We start from the raw sequence: 19,730 nt of genomic DNA, 5'->3' as shown, positions 1-19,730 counted from the left end.
TTGCTCACTTCAGAGAGAAGAGAACAAGCCCATGCCTTTTGTTTATTCTCCTTGAGCTCTTTGCAACAATTGTACTTTTCACTGGAAGTGACTCACCTGGCAAAGAAGATAAGAAACCCAGAAGAACCACTGAACAAAAATATAGTGCTGGAAACTATCCTCTGAATTAAAGGTTTATAGTCCTTCTGAAACCGTAATCATATTCAGACCCTTCAGGCTTCCCTAATTACCAAGAGGAGGAACTATCATTCTTTTCTAAATGTGGTGTCAGCGTTTGTTACAAGCAACCAGCACAAAATTATCCTCAAACCTTCTCATGACCTATAAACCTGCAATTTGATACGCCTCACCCAATTTTTATTCTGTAACAACTGATTTTTTTTTTCATAGATTTTTATAGTAGAGACTGTTTAATCTACCAGGCAACATGTAACAAGATCCCATGGCTGGAGGCTGAAGCTAGCTATATTCCAGCTAGCAATAAGGTGCACATCTTAACAGCGATTAATTAAGCATTGAAATAACTCCTGAGGGGATATGATGAATCCGCCACCTCTTGAAGTCTCTGAACTTTGTTTTTCTAAACCTCATGCTATACCTGAAATACAAAGTGTGCTCTTGGTACAAGAATTATAGGGAGCGGCAGTGTTACGCTATTTCTTGATGTCAATGAGAAGATATTTTTCACATTAGAACTCCAATTTTTTCTTTTTTTCTTTTTAATGCAAATAATAAAATTCATTCCTTCTTCCAGTGTCAAACAGTCTAATTCAGTGGAAATCAAAAGGCCACCAACAACTTACACCAGTAAATAAAGCCAAACTTTTAAAAACACATATCGGCTAAATTTGCAAATGCCTACTGGGCTGCAGAGTAGCATTTTCAGTCATGCTGCCGCCTGTTCCTAATTTTTAGCAATGGCTCTCTTTCACTGTCAATCCTTCCATCTCAGGAACAATACATTGTTATTGAAATATTTAATGAGTCACTTGTAAATATCTCACAGGAACAACAAGACATTTATCTCATGTTGCAGAGCTGAATTTTAAAAATAACTGTCTTTAAAAAAACCCAACAACTCGAAAAACCTCAGATGTTTCCCCTTCCTACTTTACAGAAGGCTTTCTCTCTCTGCCTTTCCCTTTTCATTTCTCATCACCGTGGGGTTATGCCGAGGTGGCTATGAGGACGCCCAGGCTGAGACACTCTGTTTGCATTCTTCACTCAATTTGGGTTGGCTCCTCTCGCCTGTGTGGGCTTGGCAACGTGAAGAAGTGACCTCGTGGCAAACTTGGGTGTGACCTTCTAAAACAGCAACAGCTCCCAGCATGACTGCCGGGTCTCCTACTCTTACTCCATGGAAAATGTGAGGCAGTTTATCCTATGTCCACCGACAAACTGTTTTATGTTTATCTTAGGATAGAAGCATGCGTTTACAGAGTTATCGCAGTTCGGCTAACGCACGGCGTTGCCACATCCTGGCTTCCCTGCCAGTAGCTTGTCCCAGAAGCTCTACTCTGTGCCTTCTTGCTTCGCTGGTGATGTTATGCCGGTGCCAGGTCCTCACCTTGCGTCTTGGGGCTTCTGCAACTGCAGGACCGCAGCAGCACTGTGCATTTCTGTCACTGCTGTGTCTTCCTGACTCTCTTGCTTTACCCTTCCCTTCAGCTCTGAAGATGCAAAAAGAACTTGGAGCTTCTCTTCAAAATTTCACCATAACCTGCCACTACGATGCTGCTCAAAACACCTAAGCAGTTGTAAGGAGGTAACTGTTGAGAGATGCAGTTCTTCACACCTTGAGAACAGCTAACAGAAGATGCTAGATATGTGAATTCAAATGTCTCAGTTTGGGGATCTGTTTTCCAAAGGATGACATTCAGTACAAGGATTTTGACAGTCAGGGTGAAACCTGAGTCAGAGCTTCCTGCAAAAGTGTCCTGATGCACCGAGGAAAATTACAGAGCCTGCAGCGCCGAACGTGAGCCAGGCACAGCTCACGGAACATTGCTCTGCGTCACCCTGGGTGATCCTCTGAACTGGGAGATATTCTCACTACCTAGCTCTACCTGTGCAGGGAGTGCACCCCAAAAAGCACAAAACATCGGCCTACATTGTCAGTTATTTGTGTGCCTGAACCTCCTTGCAACTAGACTCACCCTCTGTTTATACCACTGACCGCTGAGCCGCCCCAGCTTGGGCTCCACAGCTCTGTGGTGGTGGCACAAGTCTTTTCAACATGCTCTGTGTGGGTCAGGTGAGCCTGGCCTTTGAGGGCATGGAGAGACCTTCCAAGCCTGGCAAGCTAGTTTGGGGCTGAGGGAGGTAGATGTATGTATTTCTGACAAATCAGGCTAATGAGGACCATCCATGTTGTGCCATTTTTGGACTGGTAACCGCACTGGTCCTGTTTCATTAGTAATCAGAAGAAAACTATTTTTCCTCTGCTATGTGAGGTGTTAAGTGGTATACATATGCATTTGCTCTACTAGAGCAGAAATAATTATGTTTTGGGATTTTTTATTCGGGCGCTGGTGCTTCTGACAGCCTGAGGTGGGCACGCAGGTGCCAGAGCAGGCTGGCAAACATTGGTATGCCATGAAACCGGTTGCTTTGGCCTGCTCCTTCCCACTCCCCAACCCACCCACGTACACTGTTTCGGTCCGCATCAGAGCAGAGCAACAGAGATGAAACAGCTGTGAAATACACCTGCCCTTCTTCTGCAGCCCTGCTCAATTACACGCCTTTAACTTGGCAATATAGAGTAGTTAATGCTGTAATATGAATACATTTCTTTCCTCTACCCACGGCTCTGGATCAATCAGCAGCTTGAAACAGCAGGAGGGAAATGAAGTAGTAATGTAGGGGGGACAAAATAAGAGTTGAGGGTGTAATCAGCCAACTAAACACCATTAGGACATACTGTCCCACTCAGTGGGCCTACAGCTGCATTGGGCTGTGACCAAATCTATTAATAGGCCATGCAGACCTCTTCGTAATCCTCAGAGCAATGCTCCTCAAACTTTTGAGCTCTTGTTCCTTCTCTGTAATTTCAATAACTCCCTTGTGGTGCTTAGTTACAGTAGCTGACTCCTCAGAAAGGATGAGAAGTCTGACTCTACTCTCTTCAGACTAGAAGACAGAAATCCTGCTCTTCATTTCTTGCACAGACTAGAAGAAAGAAATAATGCTGAGACCATAAATTCAGCCCTGATGTGGGCAGTGTTGCCCATAGAGCCTCTGGCTTGCTCCAGGCTTGATGACGGACACAAGGGGCTAGGATTGGGGTGGAAGGGGCACAGTTTGGTTTGTTGTTGCTGTGGAAAACGACCTGCTGCATCCTGGGCCCAGGGAACCAGGCTGTGACATGTCTGCAGTTGGTCCGAGAGTGTCCCACACTCTGTGGACTAGCACACTCACCACGTCACCCCACAAACTGACCGGCATCTTGGGATCATATATCTTCTGCAAAGCAGCATGCACACCCCTACACGAGAAACCATCCCCTTAGTCCCTGTCTGTACCTCTATGGTGTCAAGCAAGCACTTCCAAACTGCAAGTGATTTCATTTTGAAGACGTTTAAAATTAAAGAAGATGATTTCTACCTCTCCCCCAAAAGATGGAGAATGGGAATGGGGGAATGGGGCAGATCAGGTGTTTAATAGCCCTAGAGAAGGTAACTCCATATATGAGAGCACTGGGGACCCCATTACTCCGTGAAAATATCTGTAACACCCTTGGACTGCTCCAGTCCCTTTTCCCTACCAAAGACTGGCCTGCAGCTGGAGTCAAAAACAAGTGCTGCAGCTCTATGATTAATTCTTGTCATCCCTGTGACCGAGGAAGGGACCTGAGGTCCCCAGGGGCAGTGGATGCTTTCTGCATGACCCTGGAGAATTGGAGTCTGGTGAATGTCTGCAGTGCTGCCTGAAACTCAGGGGTGAAACCATGCTTGGTGGGAAAGAGCAGTAGCTCTGCGGGAGAGAAATGCTCGAGGGAGAGGGTGTACCCGGAGAAGAGTGGAGGAAGCATGTGTGAGGCAGCAGCTGAGGAAACAGGCAGCGGGGAGGTTGTAAGCGCTTGGGAACGAACTCTGGAAAAGAGGAAAGGCCAAACACAGCGATGGAAGGTGAGGAGAAATGAGAGCTGTCAGTGGAAACTGCATGGGGACAGGGACACTCTGGCTTGCACTGTCAAGGTGCTTCATCCATTGCAGGTTGGGAAGGCCTGAGTGTGGCCGCCAGGGCTTGGTGGGGCACCTCTCCCGCTCAGAGTCTAAGTCATTGTGGGCTTGGTTTTGTAATTGTATTTATTTAACTGAATTACCTAATCTAGGAGCCGAGTCACCCCAGACGAACGTCGGTAAGCCTTTCATACATTGCAAGGTCTCCTCTCAGCCCACCGGCAGCAGCAGGGCGGGCTGGTTGGGGCACGCACACCGCAGGCTTGCCAGCCCTGCCTGAGGCTCCTTCCCCAGTCAATGGAGCAACGCGGGGGGAGCAGCCTACCGGCAATGATTCAGCCCACCGAAGAGCAGAGCCACCTTCCCGAGGACCGTGTTCCCCTGGTCTGTATATGGGAAGAGCCTACAGCAAAGACAGCCTTTAATTTAGGGAACCCAGCCAAAAAGCTCAAAATTAGAAAGGATGAATCTGGATGTCCATGTAGACAGAGGATATATATGGAAAAGTTGGCGTTGTATAGCAGAGTGAGAGTAGGTGAGTCATCCCAGAGAGCACCAGAGCTGACTGTACTGTCTTCTGCACAATAAGCACCACTTCTTGCATAATTAGAAGTGCACACAACACAGGATCTGACGTGTTGGCTGCAGCTCCCCATATTGTATGTTTCAGTTCAGCTGTCTGGAGCAACTAGCTTTTGCTATTAGTTTAAGATAATGCTGGTGTGAAGTAGTGAATGACAAAATATGGCTGGAAAATTATCAAGCTGTTAAACAACCACGGAGAAGCACATGTTAAAAATTCCTTTAGTGTATTAATTCTACAATTCAGAGATAAGCAGATTTTCCAGGAATCCAAATAAACCAGGATCCAGAGCCTTATTCATAATATATATCTGAAAAAAAGCCAGCAGCACTTAGTATTTGTATACCATTCACCAACTTAGTTGGTGAAAGCTTGATCATGTCTGTTTCCAGGAATAGACATACTATTTTGGCACGCTGCTCAGTTTTTACGGTATGTCCAACACAGGTATGCTTTCACCATTTTGGACTCTAAAAATATTTCTGAAGGCAGCAGCAAGGCTGCCTACAACCAAGTCAAGATGGGATTTCAAGGGAGGTTTTTTGTCCCCTCCTGTCCTTGCAGCTGATAGTAGTAAATAACACATTCACATAATTATAGAATCACAGATTTATAGGGGTTGGAAGGGACCTCTGGAGATCATCGAGTCCAATCCCTCTTCCAGGACAGTGTCACCTACAGCAGGTTGTACAGGACGGTGTCCAGGCGGGTTTTGAATGTCTCCAGAGTGGGAGACTCCACCACCTCTCTGGGCAGCCTGTGCCAGTGCTCTGCCACCCTCAAAGTAAAGAAGTTCTTCCTCATGTTTAGATGGAACTTCCTATGTTCAAGCTTGTGCCCGTTACCTCTTGTCCTATCACTGGGCACCACTGAAAAAAGACTGTTCCCATCCTCCTGGCACCCAGTACAGTGGTTTCGTTCTGGGCTGTTCCCCATGTTCCCAAGGCAGAAGGGCAGAGCCTGCATCATGCAGCAGCCAGAGAGCCTGTGCCTCTCCTAGCCAAAGCCCTAGAACAGCAGTCACCCCTTTGTCCCCATGAACAGGGACCTCTGTTCCACTAGGCAAACCATGAAAGCTCTTTCAGACCCCAGAGCTGATGCAGAGGGATGCATGTGGCCCAAAACGTGCTTCCTTCTGCTATGTGACCTAACATAGCGGTGGATACCTCAGCTGCACTGCAAAAGCTTGCAGCGCAGTGGGAGTAGAAGCACTTAAACCTGCATGTGGGATCAATAGAAATGTGTCAGTAGGTGGGTGAGAGAACATAGCGAAGTAAGCGGCAAGCATGAAGTATCCAGTAGACTCTGAATACCGTGGAAAAAAACACGGGGAGTGGGATGGAGGATTTCAGTTTGTCACACCCTGTCTTTTTGTTTGTTCCCCTCTGTCCCACTTCCTCTTCACTCCTTTTCTTTATTTTTTTTCAATTGCTGGGATAATGCAAGTGGAAACGAACATCCAGCCCCACCCAGTGTGGTTTTCAGGACACATAGGCACTTTATTTTTTAAATAAAATACAATATAACAGCCTTTATATGGAGACCATCACAGGCAAATGCTTTATGCCATGGATTCAGTTTCCTATCAGGATGTATGTTAATGATACCTGTGTCCCATTATTAGTGGACTTCTCTTCCAAAGAATGCTTTCTTTAAATGTATATTGAAAACTTATTTTTACAATGTCTTTCTTCTCTTTAATAGGATTTGACGCGTTGGCTCTGGTGCAGCATGCAGGTTGTTTGTATAAAGCTTTGAAATATATATATTTCTGAATGGAGCTATATAAATACTGCATACATTGAATTGTACTATTTTATTGTGCAACTAAAAGGTTTCCTGTTCTATACCATAATACGATTTGTTATTTTTCCAGCACACACATTAGCCTGCATTCAACTTCTGCACAAGGTAGAAGAACCCAAATTAAATTTACAAGCACACCTGAGCAAAGCTAGTTAGCTCTGGCCAGATCATGTTTCCAAGATTAAATAATGCTGACTATTATAACACATTTCAAGAAAATGCGGCTATAAATCCCTGTCTCAGTTTATTTCCAATGCTTCATTGTACCATAGAAACTCTGCTATACTTTCTAGAAAGCAATAGACTAAACGTAGGGCTGAGTCACCCTGAGCAGATGTGTTAGATGCTAACTCTGAGGAGATAAGAGTAACAATGCTGTTCTCCCATGAGCTTTCCCCTCAAGGACCTTCCCATACTATACAAACATTAATAAATCGATCTTCGCTGCATCCCACTGCAGAGTTTATTAACTGAGGAAATTGGTTCCCAGGAAGATTTAGCAACTCGCTCAAGGCCGAACAGTGGGTCCACAACAAGGACAAAGAGCTGGGGACCATGCTGGAGACCTTCACTTATTGCCATTTAATGTTTAACATCAGTGCTCGACACAGTGTGCTGAAGGCACGGCAGCGCTTGGTGTTCACCTCGTCAGAAGTGGATGGGCACTGGTTTCAGAGACTAGCGCACAGCATGCCTACAGCGAGGCAAGTCCCTGCTGAGCACTTTGGTCACCACCACGAACCCCTGGGGACCCACCGGGTCAGTGGGTCCCTGAGGGGTGAGGTACCACCACCTGCCTGCTTGTGCAGCTTCTTTGAGACAGGAGGGAAAGGTCCACGACTCCACCGCTATCCTTGCTGGGACATATCAGTAGGTCTCTCAGGGGTCCAGGAGGACCTCTTAGGGGACACGTCGAGGGAGCAGAGCTGGGGAGGTCCTGGTCCTACAGTCATCCAGGTCATACTGCGGCTTGTAAACAGCTTTGCTTTTGGTGGAAACAGGGGTGATAGGGCTATACGGGTTGTTGGTGCACACCCAGCTCTGAGCTGAAGGTCTACAAGACAAGGCCAGGACAAACATCTGAGGCTGGGGACACCAGGGCAGCTCAACTCTGTCTGCAGTTCAAGGTTTTTACAGGTGGCTCTGACAGTTTTGCATTTTATTAAGATTTCTCATTTTCCAGTCACTTATAATGTTGCCAAAATTTGACCATTTGGAGTAAAGTTTTCCAATCCAGGTGTTTGCCTCAGGCTGAATTATTTCAGATAGGATTGGGAGGAGAATTTCATTTAGAGCTGTTCCTCATGGCCAAGACTCAGGCTGAGGGAAAACGCTTATATGTAAAAAAAGCTGTGACTTACCCTTTGAAACTCTCCAGTCCTCTGTGAATTAAAAGATAGTTGTGTGAGGGAAAGAAAAACAGATCAGACAAGGAATTTTGTTCTACAGGGACAACTCAGATTAGTGGCTATTGTGGGGAGAGGGGTGGAGGATCTGGATGGAATGAACTGGCACGGGCAGTGTACCATGCCTAAAACTGGGAGGAAGAGCCCAAACCCCAAAGACTTTACAGAATGGGACTGAATTGCTGAGACTGGGGAACGTTCACGGTGGGGCAAGTCCTAAGGAATGAGGCAGAAGGAGGCTAGGACGAAGGTAACCTTTTAAAGTTTTGCACCCACAAGAAGGCACTAGTCTATAGCCTGGACTGTGTCTGTTCCTAAATTTCACCAGTCCGCTGCTGTCAGTGTTTATGTGTGAGACCACCGATGACGGCGTGTTTCATCTCCCATGTGCTGTTAGAGCAGGCTTTCACCCTACAAATGCGGTCCTTTAGCTCCCTCGGCAAATCTCAACACCGTGGTGTTTACCCTGCTGTTAAGTCTTGTAGATGTCATTGCAACCTTAGTTAACTCCCTTTAATTTTCTCTTTAATTGCACACGCATACTTGGGGCTTCATTTATCCAAAGTCCTTCAGCTTCATACTGTTGCACCAAAGGACGTGTCTCAGCTGGCAAGCACTTATTCAGTCTTTTCCACTATATTCCTGATTTATACCACGCTCTTTGAATCCTGAAATGTTTTCTTCATGGGATTTTCTGGAGTGCCAGAGCTCCCCAACTATTAGTTGATTCATTTTAGCAGAACTTCTTTGTGTTGAGATATCACGATACTATCATCATTTGGCAAATGGGCAGCTAAGTCAGCACTGCAGCTGCCCTGTCTGAACCCACCAGGACTTGACTTTTCAGAGCATTTACTATATGATAGGATGCTGTGAATCACCAAAGCATCGCTTTCCCTGACTCAGCTGACGGAGAACTCAGCATTTCTGCAAACCAAACTGCTGGGCTTGGAAGTCAGGCACCTAGAAGATAAAAAAGGCACAATTAGAGACCATCTGTGAAAAGCTTGGCTGAACAATATTTCCCAGCGCTCTGGAACAAAGGAGGAGGTAGGATCCAAGGATGTAATTTTGTACTTTCTCTTCCCCACAGTCCTGCTCCTCATTCACTTCTAGCTTTTGTAGTAACATGGAGATCCTGCCACGGCCACAGAATGTGTCTAATTTGTGTACCGAAGGAAGGAGCTGTGTGGAAAAATACTGTCTGATCACACAGTACAAACCACGTCCGCATAATATGCGTCCGCATGAGGGCTGAATTAAGGTAGCAAAAGTAATTTTAAATTAGCGTTTTCTAACGTTCGTGTGTTTGTTCTGCCAAGCTTATTAGTATTCCTTTAAAGCGGGGTTTTGATTTGTTTTGGAATAAAGCGTATTTATTCTAATTCTGTGTAGGAAATAGCCAGTTCTGTCTTTCTTACAAAATATTTTCGCAAATGGTAGGGTGCCCTTCTCTTGACATTCCTCACCGACTTGGGTTCAGCATTTGAAGATGATAAATGCGCATGAAGCTCAGCATTTCCACCACCACCTACCTGCTTTGGCTCGTTTCATTAGAATTTCAGCAATGTGCTGGTTCATGGCAGATAACCTCCTCTCCCTCTCCGGGCTGTGAGCGCCTGTGAGTGTGTGTGCGTGTGTAGGGGGTGAGGGAATGGGTGCATTTCTCATCTCCTCAGCATTTATTACATTCCTCTTTCTCTACCTCCTCTGCAGCAATAAATCAATGCTACTTGTTATTGTCTACTCCTTGGGCAACATCTCGGGGGGAGAGGCGGGCTCTCTGGGCTCTAATGTCGTACGTTTTATCAAAAGCTGAAAAAGAAGTAAAGAACTAAAGTAAGCCAAAGTCCTGTTTTTGCAGATTTTGAGAGGAAGGACCCTATGCCAACTACATCACCCATCATGACAGACATGTGTTGCTCCACACAGGCTCCAGATACCAACCTCAGACTTTGCCTGCGCAGGCAGGAAAGGGCAGAGCATTAGTAGGGCGACATTTCTGTTTCCACCATGGGAAGGTAAAATTTAGGATTTCTGGTGCTACTGACTGTTTTCTGCCTGCAGGCAGCTCCAGGGCTGGGCTGCTGGGTGCACCATTCCTGTACCTGTGCTGAGACGGGTGCATGCTCCTTGCACTTCTGCAATGGGTTAATAGCAAGTGAAGCCCTAAAAATAGGTTGTGGATGGAGTAAAATGTAGCCTGATTACTGTTTACTCTGACAAGAGCAGCGGCACACACACTGGTGCCTGGAGAAACTGTAAATCAAGAGCAACATCACAGTGGGTCTGTGGCTTGTAGCAACTCCCTGGAGAAACTTTGCCCAGAAAGCCTCTGCCCTCTGCTTTGTTGCTTCTTTCTAATCACAGCAAACCATTTTCCTCCACACAGGCTTCCTGATTTTCTCCAGGAAAAAAAGGCCTTCCCATGTACCTGGCCCAACAAGCAGTGATTAGATGTTCCTTCTCTCCACAGAGAAAAAAACACCCTGAAGAGATGGGCTGGAGAAACGATGAGAAAAGAAACCGGTGTGGTGGAGGAGCGGCTGACAAAGGCAGACAGGAGCCTTCTGGAATAGAGGTGTTTGGCTGGTCCAAGCCCAGAAGCAAAAAAAAAAAAAAAAAAGAACAACCAAAAAATACCAAAAAACCTGGCACATCTGCTTAGGCATCCAGGACCAAATTAAACAGGCAGGTTTAAAGTTGGGGTTGCATCTGGGATTCTTTTATCCTTAACCCCTTCCAGTGTTAACTGGGGTAACTCATCTGGGAACCTTCATGTTTACAGGTAGATTCTCAGAGTCTGAAGTGCAGAAAAAGCCCCCCTGACACATTAGCATGTTTTTATTGTGGCTTTGTAGACGTATTTTACATTTTCTTTCTGTAGTGGCATAGAGGGGGAGAGTTGGGTCCCCCCAAGCAAGAAATGTACTTTATCAACTCAGTATGTCAGCAACAGCACTGGTAAAAGCGTGCACACACATGCACCTCTTTCTCTATGTCTTCCTTAAACTTTGCCTAGTTTTTTATTAAAATGGCTGCCTCGAGCTACTGACAAATGGTGCCTGTAACTTGAGATGCGGCACAGGGTATGAAGAAAACCCCACCAACTTCAATACAAGCTCAGAGTCTTTCTCCTGCTCTGATTTTCACCATTTCTTACTGGAAGGCTTTCCCTGCCCCATGCCCTGGTTCTCAAGGGGACATGTATAGGTCATGATGCACTTTTCAGACTCTTCAGGGAGGATGATGTCCTTGCAGCAGACTGCATCCAGGCATAGCCCTCTGTGCTGTGTTGCTGACTGCGCCGGCGAACACACAGCTCGTGCGGCGGAGAGGCAAGCCTGACATGCAGAAATGTTCCTTCTCTTTCATGCGGCTTTTCGAGGCTCCAAAATACATGTGATGACAAGCAGATAAAAAAGTATTACATGCAGAAAGGGGGAGGGTTTGTTTCTGCTTGCTTGCTTGCTCCCCTTTCCTTAAAAAGGTCTCCCCAGCCTTCAGGCATTTGTCAGGGGGTGGACTCGTGTCGTGATAGACATCAGATGGGTTTACAAATACAATGCAGGCTTTGAGGGAGAGCTCTGGTTCAAGAGCTCTCCTTCCCCCATGGTGGAGGGGGGTGGCAAAGGGACAACCTAGTGTAGAAATGGAGGAAGAGTAACTGGCAGAAAACTGGCTTTAGCTTGGGAGAAAATGGGTTCTGATGATGCTGCAGCCACCGCCAAGAAGGTGAGGTCTTCATACTGCGGCTCTGGCCTCTCCTGCTTGCTGTATCTGGGGATCTCCCAGGTGTCCACATCCTTGAAACTCATCTGGTTTTGGGAGCTGGTGATTTCTCTTCCCATTGAGCACTGTGTTGCAGTTTGGCTTATCTCTGTCTGAAGGAACCCACTGAGACAAGCAATTGTTTAAGATAGAATGAATTATCTACAGCCTTTGCTGTCTTTCCACATCTCATTTTTCCACGTCTCTCACTTGCTGATTATAATTGCCCTTTAATTGCTTGTATAATTTCAATTACATAACAAGTAAGCTGTACAGTAGCTGCCAAAAGTATCTGTTAAGCTCTTTTTTTTTAATCATTAATTGAGTTTAAATAATTCCACAACTGTGATTGCCTGATCCCTGAGAGAGCGGTGAGTTCATTCAACAGGTGGACTTTCTCTGCATACTCTCTGCTTACTTTGGGCACAAGTTTACCAGTTTCCTCTCTAGAGATTGTTATTTAGATCTGGTAATGCTGACCAAACATCCTTAATGTGGACAAAAGGATTTCATGGTTTATGCAATCAAATGTTGTAGGGATATCCAGCAGTGTGAACGCAGGCAACAGCCAAGAGAAGACCATTTATCACTGTCACTAGTGCTGTTTCTGTTTTACATGCCAGCTAGATGCTGAACTGGAAGAAGTCCAGGATCCTTGCAGGGTTGAGATGGAGATAGGACCAGCCCTTCTCAAGGCCTTTTATCATGTTCAAGGTAGGGTGAGATCAGATACCGGATTATACTGAGAGAATTTGTTTGTATAACGCAACAGTTAAATAATGATAAGCTTTAGGTGGAGGTTAGATGTCTCTTCTGGAAGAAAGCATAAATGATCTCATGTGAGGTTGCTTTGACTTTTTTTTTTTTTTTCCCTGGACAAAATAGACAGGGGCAACAGCAACGGAGAGTCTTGTTGGAGACTTTTGGTACTTCTGTTGTGTAGAAGGGTTGAATTGGGAGGTGAAGAGTATTGACTTATTGGTCAATTAGGAGTCTGTATGAAGCCTTCTTTCCTAAAATGTCAGATTGGATAGAGATAGTTTTCTCCAAGAAGCAGGCTGACAGTGATGGGTGACAGAGATGATCAAGACTGACAAGACCATCCATGGTTCAGAATAAGGCAGCAGGTGTAATTAAGAAATCCTGTGATTGAACCTATGTGGATTGCTTTCAGAATTAATGGGTTTAGAATAAGGTATATAAATGTGAGCATGTGTTAAATCATCAAGCAAGGAACCTTGGTCTATAGTAACTATTTTAATCTTGGTTTGCATTCATCCTTGCTGGTTTTCTTTAAGGGGTATATATTCTCATTGCTTGGCAAATACTAAATCATATCTCTTAAATAAGGTATGGCTCCTTTAAACTACATTTTGTTCTTTTTGTTAATGTTAACCAGAAGCATAGGAGGTACCAGAGGATACACAGCATGGGAGGCCCCTGATTTAAACGGTCATGTAGCTTAACATATGTTTATTTGGAAACGTAACTTTTATCATTTTTATTAGAGCAGGAAATGGTGGGTGATCCATTCCTTTTTTTTTATTATTATTATTCAGTTTATGTCAGATTCTACTCCCACAGAAAGTGGAATTAAATGAAAAGTGAAAAGGACAGAAATCCTAAAATACATTTATTTTAAAAGGATGTATTTGTGAAAATAAGGCAATTGAATTGATCCGGTCACCTGGATTTTCAAGATTTTAGATCAACGTCCTCTCACCCCAGAGACCAGACAAGGGAAACAAGTTCTCCTGGTTCTCCAACTCCTAAATACACTCTCAGCTGAAAGTGAATAAGATATGGGACTGAACTGCATCTGTCTGTCCAATATCCATGGTCAGTTTATCTGGACTGCAGATTTCATGGATGTAGAGGCCCAAGCTGGCTCAGTGCAGCGAGGTTTGTCAATTCAGGTGCAGTGCCACGTGAAGGCAGCATTGGGATTTTAGAATCATAGAATCATAGAATCATAGAATTGTGTAGGTTGGAAGGGACCTTTAAGATCATCAAGTCCAACCATTAACCTAACATTGCCAAAACCACCACTAAACCATGTCCCTAAGCACCACATCTACCCGTCTTTTCAATATCTCCAGGGATGGTGACTCAATCACTTCCCTGGGCAGCCTGGTACAATGCTTCACAACCCTTTCTATGAAGAACTTTTTCCTAATATCCAATCTAAACCTCCTCTGGTGCAACTTGAGGCCGTTTCCTCTTGTCCTATCACTTGTTACTTGGGAGAAGAGACTGACCCCCACCTTGCTGCAAGCTCCTTTCATGTAGTTGTAGAGAGCGATAAGGTCTCCCCTCAGCCTCCTTGCAGCCATTTGAAATGGGGCCTGTATTTGGCTAAAAATTTTAAGGTCAGTGAGGGTTTGAAGGTGTATAATTGTGTTTGCACAGCGCTGAGCCTAAGCTAATAAACTCTACGGGACCCAGCCTGGCTCCCTGCAGCGCTGCCCAAGTGTCCCGTGCCGCACGCTCCGGGGTATGCTCTCTTCTGGAGGACACACTCTGGCCAGCAGCTTTTATTGGTATCATTATTATTATGGTGATCCACAACATCCTCGTTGCACTACCACAGATAATGTGGAGGACACTCAAGCTGAACAAACGAAACAAACAGCTTTGTTTTAAAAGCCGGTTGAGAACACTCATAGATTCTGCTTAGTCGATGACTTTCGCAAATGCGGCATTTTTTGCCTTTCCTCAAAACTTGGTAAGTGAACTTAGACTGCTTAGTACAAAAAAGTACTCTTTCATTATAAATCAAGTTGTTCAATTAAATGTAGCAAATTTAGGCTTTAATGTATGTTCATCACAACTTTAGATAGGCTCATTTTTAAAATAAACCAAATTCTAATTTTAAGGAAAAAATATTTCCATTTACATTCTTTTTCTTTTTCTTTTTTTCCATAGGCAGGTTCTGCATTTGCAGGAATTCCTAGAGAGCATGCTTTGCTATGCCTACCCATGTTTTTTGCCACTGGCAACTTTTATTCTTCTGGCTTCTTTCGTCTTAGGTTATCATGAAAACCATGGAATTCCAATGATGGGATCTGTATGGCGACTAGGAAAAATAAAAGGAAAATAAAACATAAATAAAAGGAGTAATAAAAAAAATCCAATGTCAGGATTTTCCATGCTTTCCCCCTACAAGACCATGAGTTCATCATCAGAATCCGTTTCTCTTTCACTAATGAACTTCTCTTTCACTAATGAAGCCTTCCTGGAGGGAATGCCTGATTGTCTGACGTCTCTGACGTATCCTCTCTCTCCCTCCTTCCCTTCAGTGGCTAGAGGATTTGGGGATGGTCAGAAATACTGAAAATGTCAAGGATTCCAGCTTCCCTCAGGAAATGGAAACAAAAGCAAACCCATCCAAACATTTTGAACTCTCTTTAAAGTCTTGCAGAAGTAGCGGAAGGTTTGAGGTGGAGTTTCTTAACCTGTCTGAGTCAGAACTCTCTTCCTTGACATAAATTAGGAAAGGAAAAATTCAACCTTTTGCTCATTTGGGTAGGCCTTTGATGATAATTTGCCTAGAGAGATTAAAGTGGTACAACATGAAATAACAGAAACTAAAATTAATGGAGCTGTAAATGGGATTGCATTGTGCAGGGCCCTCACATATGGTTCAAATTCAGTGCTTCCTCTGTATCTGACAGCATTCTCACAGCAAGAATGCTTCTGAGGAACCGCTACTGCACCCGCCATGAAAGCACGGAGAAGAAAACCTCACCCCACAGTGTCTGTTCACCATTCTTTCTCCTCCCGTGGTGACTCTCTGTGGTTTTATTTGTGCTCTCAATTAAACATGGCTCTGAGTTTGCTCTCATAAGCAGACTCGTCCAACATTCATGGTATAAACCTCAAGGCCAGCACTGGAAGGTCACCTTGTTTGCAGACAGTTGAGATACACTGCATCAGGTCAGTTAAATTGCTCACTCATAGATACCAAGAGACATCTGAAATGCCATGAGATAGCTGAGGAATTCAGGCTGGGCTGACAGATATGGCACAGTATCTACATGAGGCCCATGTCCACCTAGAGAGGCAACAATACTATTGCAGGACAGCTCCAATGGGTAGTGTTCCGGAAACTGTAGCATTCACTCAGTGTCTACAGATGAGCCAGGTGCCTAAGCTCCCAGTGTAGTCAACTGACAGCTAGTCAGTGCAGTCAGCAACATCTGAAGAGCTATTCATGGAACCACATGCTGAGGTGCAATTCAGTTGCCTAAACATACATATCAATTTTCTTGAGACATAGCTTCCTGTATTTAAGGTATTACAGGACTGGCAGATGCGATTAGAAACTAATGGGAGGTTAATAGTCTCTAGGAGGAGCAGCTGGACACCAGATAGGATACTCAAGCCAACCAGCACCTATGTTTTGGCAACCAAATCTCCAGGTCTAAAGACAGGCACATGCTCTGTGGACTGAACAACAGGTGATTCAAGTTTAAAACCAGCCCAACAGCAAAACCCTCAAACTCGGCTCTTCCTGTGTTGGCTACAATGAGGTTTCAGCACAGAGTGTGACTGAAAACCATATGAGTCGTAATGCTCATGAGTTAACCTGTTGCCAAGTTCATTCTTCACCTTTTAGACAGAAGCTACAATTCCTAATTAGCCTGTGCCAACCATTGACCAACAGGTTGGTCTTGCAGGAGCTCCGAGTAAGGAGTGTGTATCACCTTAGCACAAACCTGGCAGGAATGGGGCCAGATATGAACCTCACTGAAACGGTGAATTCGTGCCTAAGAATTAATCTGTCTTTAATTTCACTATTTCCATTGCACATAATTATTACCATCGGCACGAATAGTGAGTTATTCCCCTTGTTCGAGGTTGCAACGAGTTTGACTTTTTCATAGCTACGCTTAATTGTTGCCAGGGTTCCCTGTAGTAGCATTAGCCTGTTTAATATTACATGGCAAGAGAAAATTAAATGATCAATATCAAGTTAAGAGCACTCAGATGTTCTTTCTCTTCTTTTGTAATTGCTGGTGTGACGGGAAAATAATTACAACGTTGAGTTTATTGCTATTCTCATTGTCCTCTGTTGGTGATTTTGTTGTTTGGCTATGGACATGTCTGATTTAAATTGTCTATAATATTGTTGTCTTGGAAGGAAATAGAAAGGAAAGGGGAAGGGAAAGGAAGTAGGAGAAATTAAAGGCTGATCTAAGATTAACATAATGTTTACTCTGGCTCTTGGCATGGTCTGTTTGTAAAAGGAGACTCCCAAAGCAAAAATCATCTAGAGTGGATTTGTTTAAAGTGACACTGTCAACTTAAATATCACACTTCAGGATTTTTTACTCCATGTTGTTATAAGTAACACCCAAATCAATTATATCCTGCTAATGCCGTTGGAACACCTCGGATTATTACAGCTGACAGATTAGAGAAAAAGGACTTCTCTGTATTTTTTGGTTTGTTTTTACTGCAATTGATAGCAATCTGTCCATGATCACCAACTCGTATGGAGAGCTTACATACAAAAAGTGCCATGCAGATTTTGGCCATGCCCAAATCTTCTGTAGTTTCTTACTGAAGTGAACTAATAAACAGCTGACTTTTTTTTTTTTTTTTTTTTTTAAATTCATCACTTCCCTGCCTGCGTATTAGGGCTTTTTCCTGTTGTTTATATAGCTTTTTGACAGAGTAACAGGAGAGAAAAATACACCACCAATGGATTTAGAAACAAGATTTTTAAAACCAGCAGGGGAAGTAGAAAAACAGAAATCCCCATCAGTCCTCTGCAGGGAGCAGGTACCCTCAGGGTCCTCGCTTTCAGCCACGCGGTGACGAGCCAGTCCCTAGCGAGAAGATGCCTACTGCCTTCAGAAGCCAGTGGGAGTGGGCTGATAAAGAGATCCCTTTAACCGTGATGCCTACGAGTCACTGGTGTCAGCGTTAAGACATCCTGGGAGAAAGAGAGAAACAAAACTGGTTATTCACTGCCTTTGTTTAGCTGCCTTCAGAGGTTTCAAGGGAGCTGAATACAAAGACACTGTGGCATATGCCAACTGTTGACTCTATCAAATAATAAAGCAATCCCAGTGGGTATTAAGAAGCGTGGAATCATTCTAATGAGTCTGGCAAAATCTCATTAGGATGAACAGCAGGTGATGACAAAATATTTGCTCTGTATGCAAATGACTTGTTTCCTTCTCCGTTGCATGAGCTCTCAGAATAGGAACTGTCAGATAATTGCTCACTGGAGTAAAGCCCTGCATATGTGGTGGTTGCATTTCAAATGCACCGGTGGCAAAAATGGGAAAAATGCTGGACAAGAACCATGCTTTTAGGGTGAGAACCCCCCTGTATCACCAAGCTCTCAGCCTTCCACCTGCACACAGTCAGTTTTGCTGGGCGTCCAAAGAATCCAGCTGTCTTCCCAGAAATGCCTTCAAAGCAAGGACAGATGGGCTGCAGGTTGTCAAAACTTCTCCAAGAGCTGTGAGCATAGAAGGCATGATGGAAGGGGGGCCGGGGGCTGTGCTGAATAACGAAAACAAGAGAAAACATGGCAGTTCCTGTTGACAGAGGTAGGTTACCTGCACAGACCTGAGTCTGATCTGTCCTTCTAGTTCAAAACAACTCTACTAATGAAACAGAAAGTATCCAGCTGCAGGCTCAGATACTGCTGTCTGCATAGTAAATCACTGCTTTGCCCCCTTCTGCTGCCTTAACATCAGGCTATGTAGCCCTTGACATCCGTTCAGTTCCTGATGGTGTTTCTGGCATAGCACGCTTCCATTCTCTCCAGTGCATCATTAATAATGGTTCATACATTTGTTTTTAATCACGTTGGTATTTATTTATTGCTGCAGTCCTGTTCCTACTCCTCATACGTGTCAGAGGCAAAATTCTTGCATGGGGGAGGTGGAAGTCCCCCAAGAGCCCCATTCTTCTGTGTGTGCTGGAGGAGAGGAGGACAGGAGAGTTGAGTCAAAGGACATTCCAGACTAAATAAACCAAGCCATGCAAACACAAGTGTTCCTGCAGATCTTCTCTCCAGCGTCTGGCAGTCAAATACCTTCACTATACTTTCCCCATGTAATTGTGGTTTGCTCTCAAAAAAGGAGTCAGGAATGCATTTGAAGCCCACCTTCCAAAAACATCCCTAGAATCCCCAGAGCCATGCAAACCTTCCAACTCTGAAAGGTAAAGGACTATGTGTATGATGGCCCTGTGCTCCCACTGTGTTCATCGGCTCTTACCTGGAGATGGTTTGCTACAGGCTTTCCCTCACAGAGGGAATTTAGTAAGCTGATTATGAGGAAGACCCATTTGCCTTCCTGCCAAAGTCCTATACAGATGGGGTGAAGACAATAGCAAAAGAGCCGAAATTTACCTTTCTCACCATCCAATAACCAGCAGCCCAAATCTTATGGATGTTACGGAAAAGGGACCAGTTGCTTAAATTGTTCCCTCCACAAAACAAAAAAAAAAACCTGTTTTGTGAGATGAGGCCTTGTGTTCCAAGGACATTAAAATGACTTATTATCTGATATTAACAGCAGTGATTATATTAAATTATTAATAATAATATTTAATGCTAATAATATTAGGGGCTTTTTAGTCTGTAGATCTTTATAAAAACTGCTTTTCATCCAAGTGTTTTATCAGGTAAAGTCATTATCATCATTTCTTCTTTCAGAAATTTGGGAAGCCTAGAAGGGTCACCGAATACGTCAGCAAGGGAAGTGGGAAGCAGTGCTTAGCCCTCCCAGATCAACACCTTGTGATGACAAGGGAACTGTGGCTCACTGTGTCATTCCTGTGGGTCTGGGACCTACAGACCTACCAAAGCTCCTTCCATCGCTGGAGGTTTTCAAGAATAAGTTGGACAAACATCACCTGGGGTAGCGTGGGGTGTGTTTGACTCTCTGAGCCTGGGGACTGGCAACACCACCTCTTGAGATCCAGACCTCTACCCTGAGATTTAATGACTGATGTATC

This window comes from Vanellus vanellus (assembly GCF_965231255.1).
Source record: "Vanellus vanellus genome assembly, chromosome: 1".
NCBI lineage: Eukaryota > Metazoa > Chordata > Aves > Charadriiformes > Charadriidae > Vanellus > Vanellus vanellus.
The sequence above is the reverse complement of the archived record's forward strand: the minus strand, read 5'-3'. Positions refer to the sequence as shown.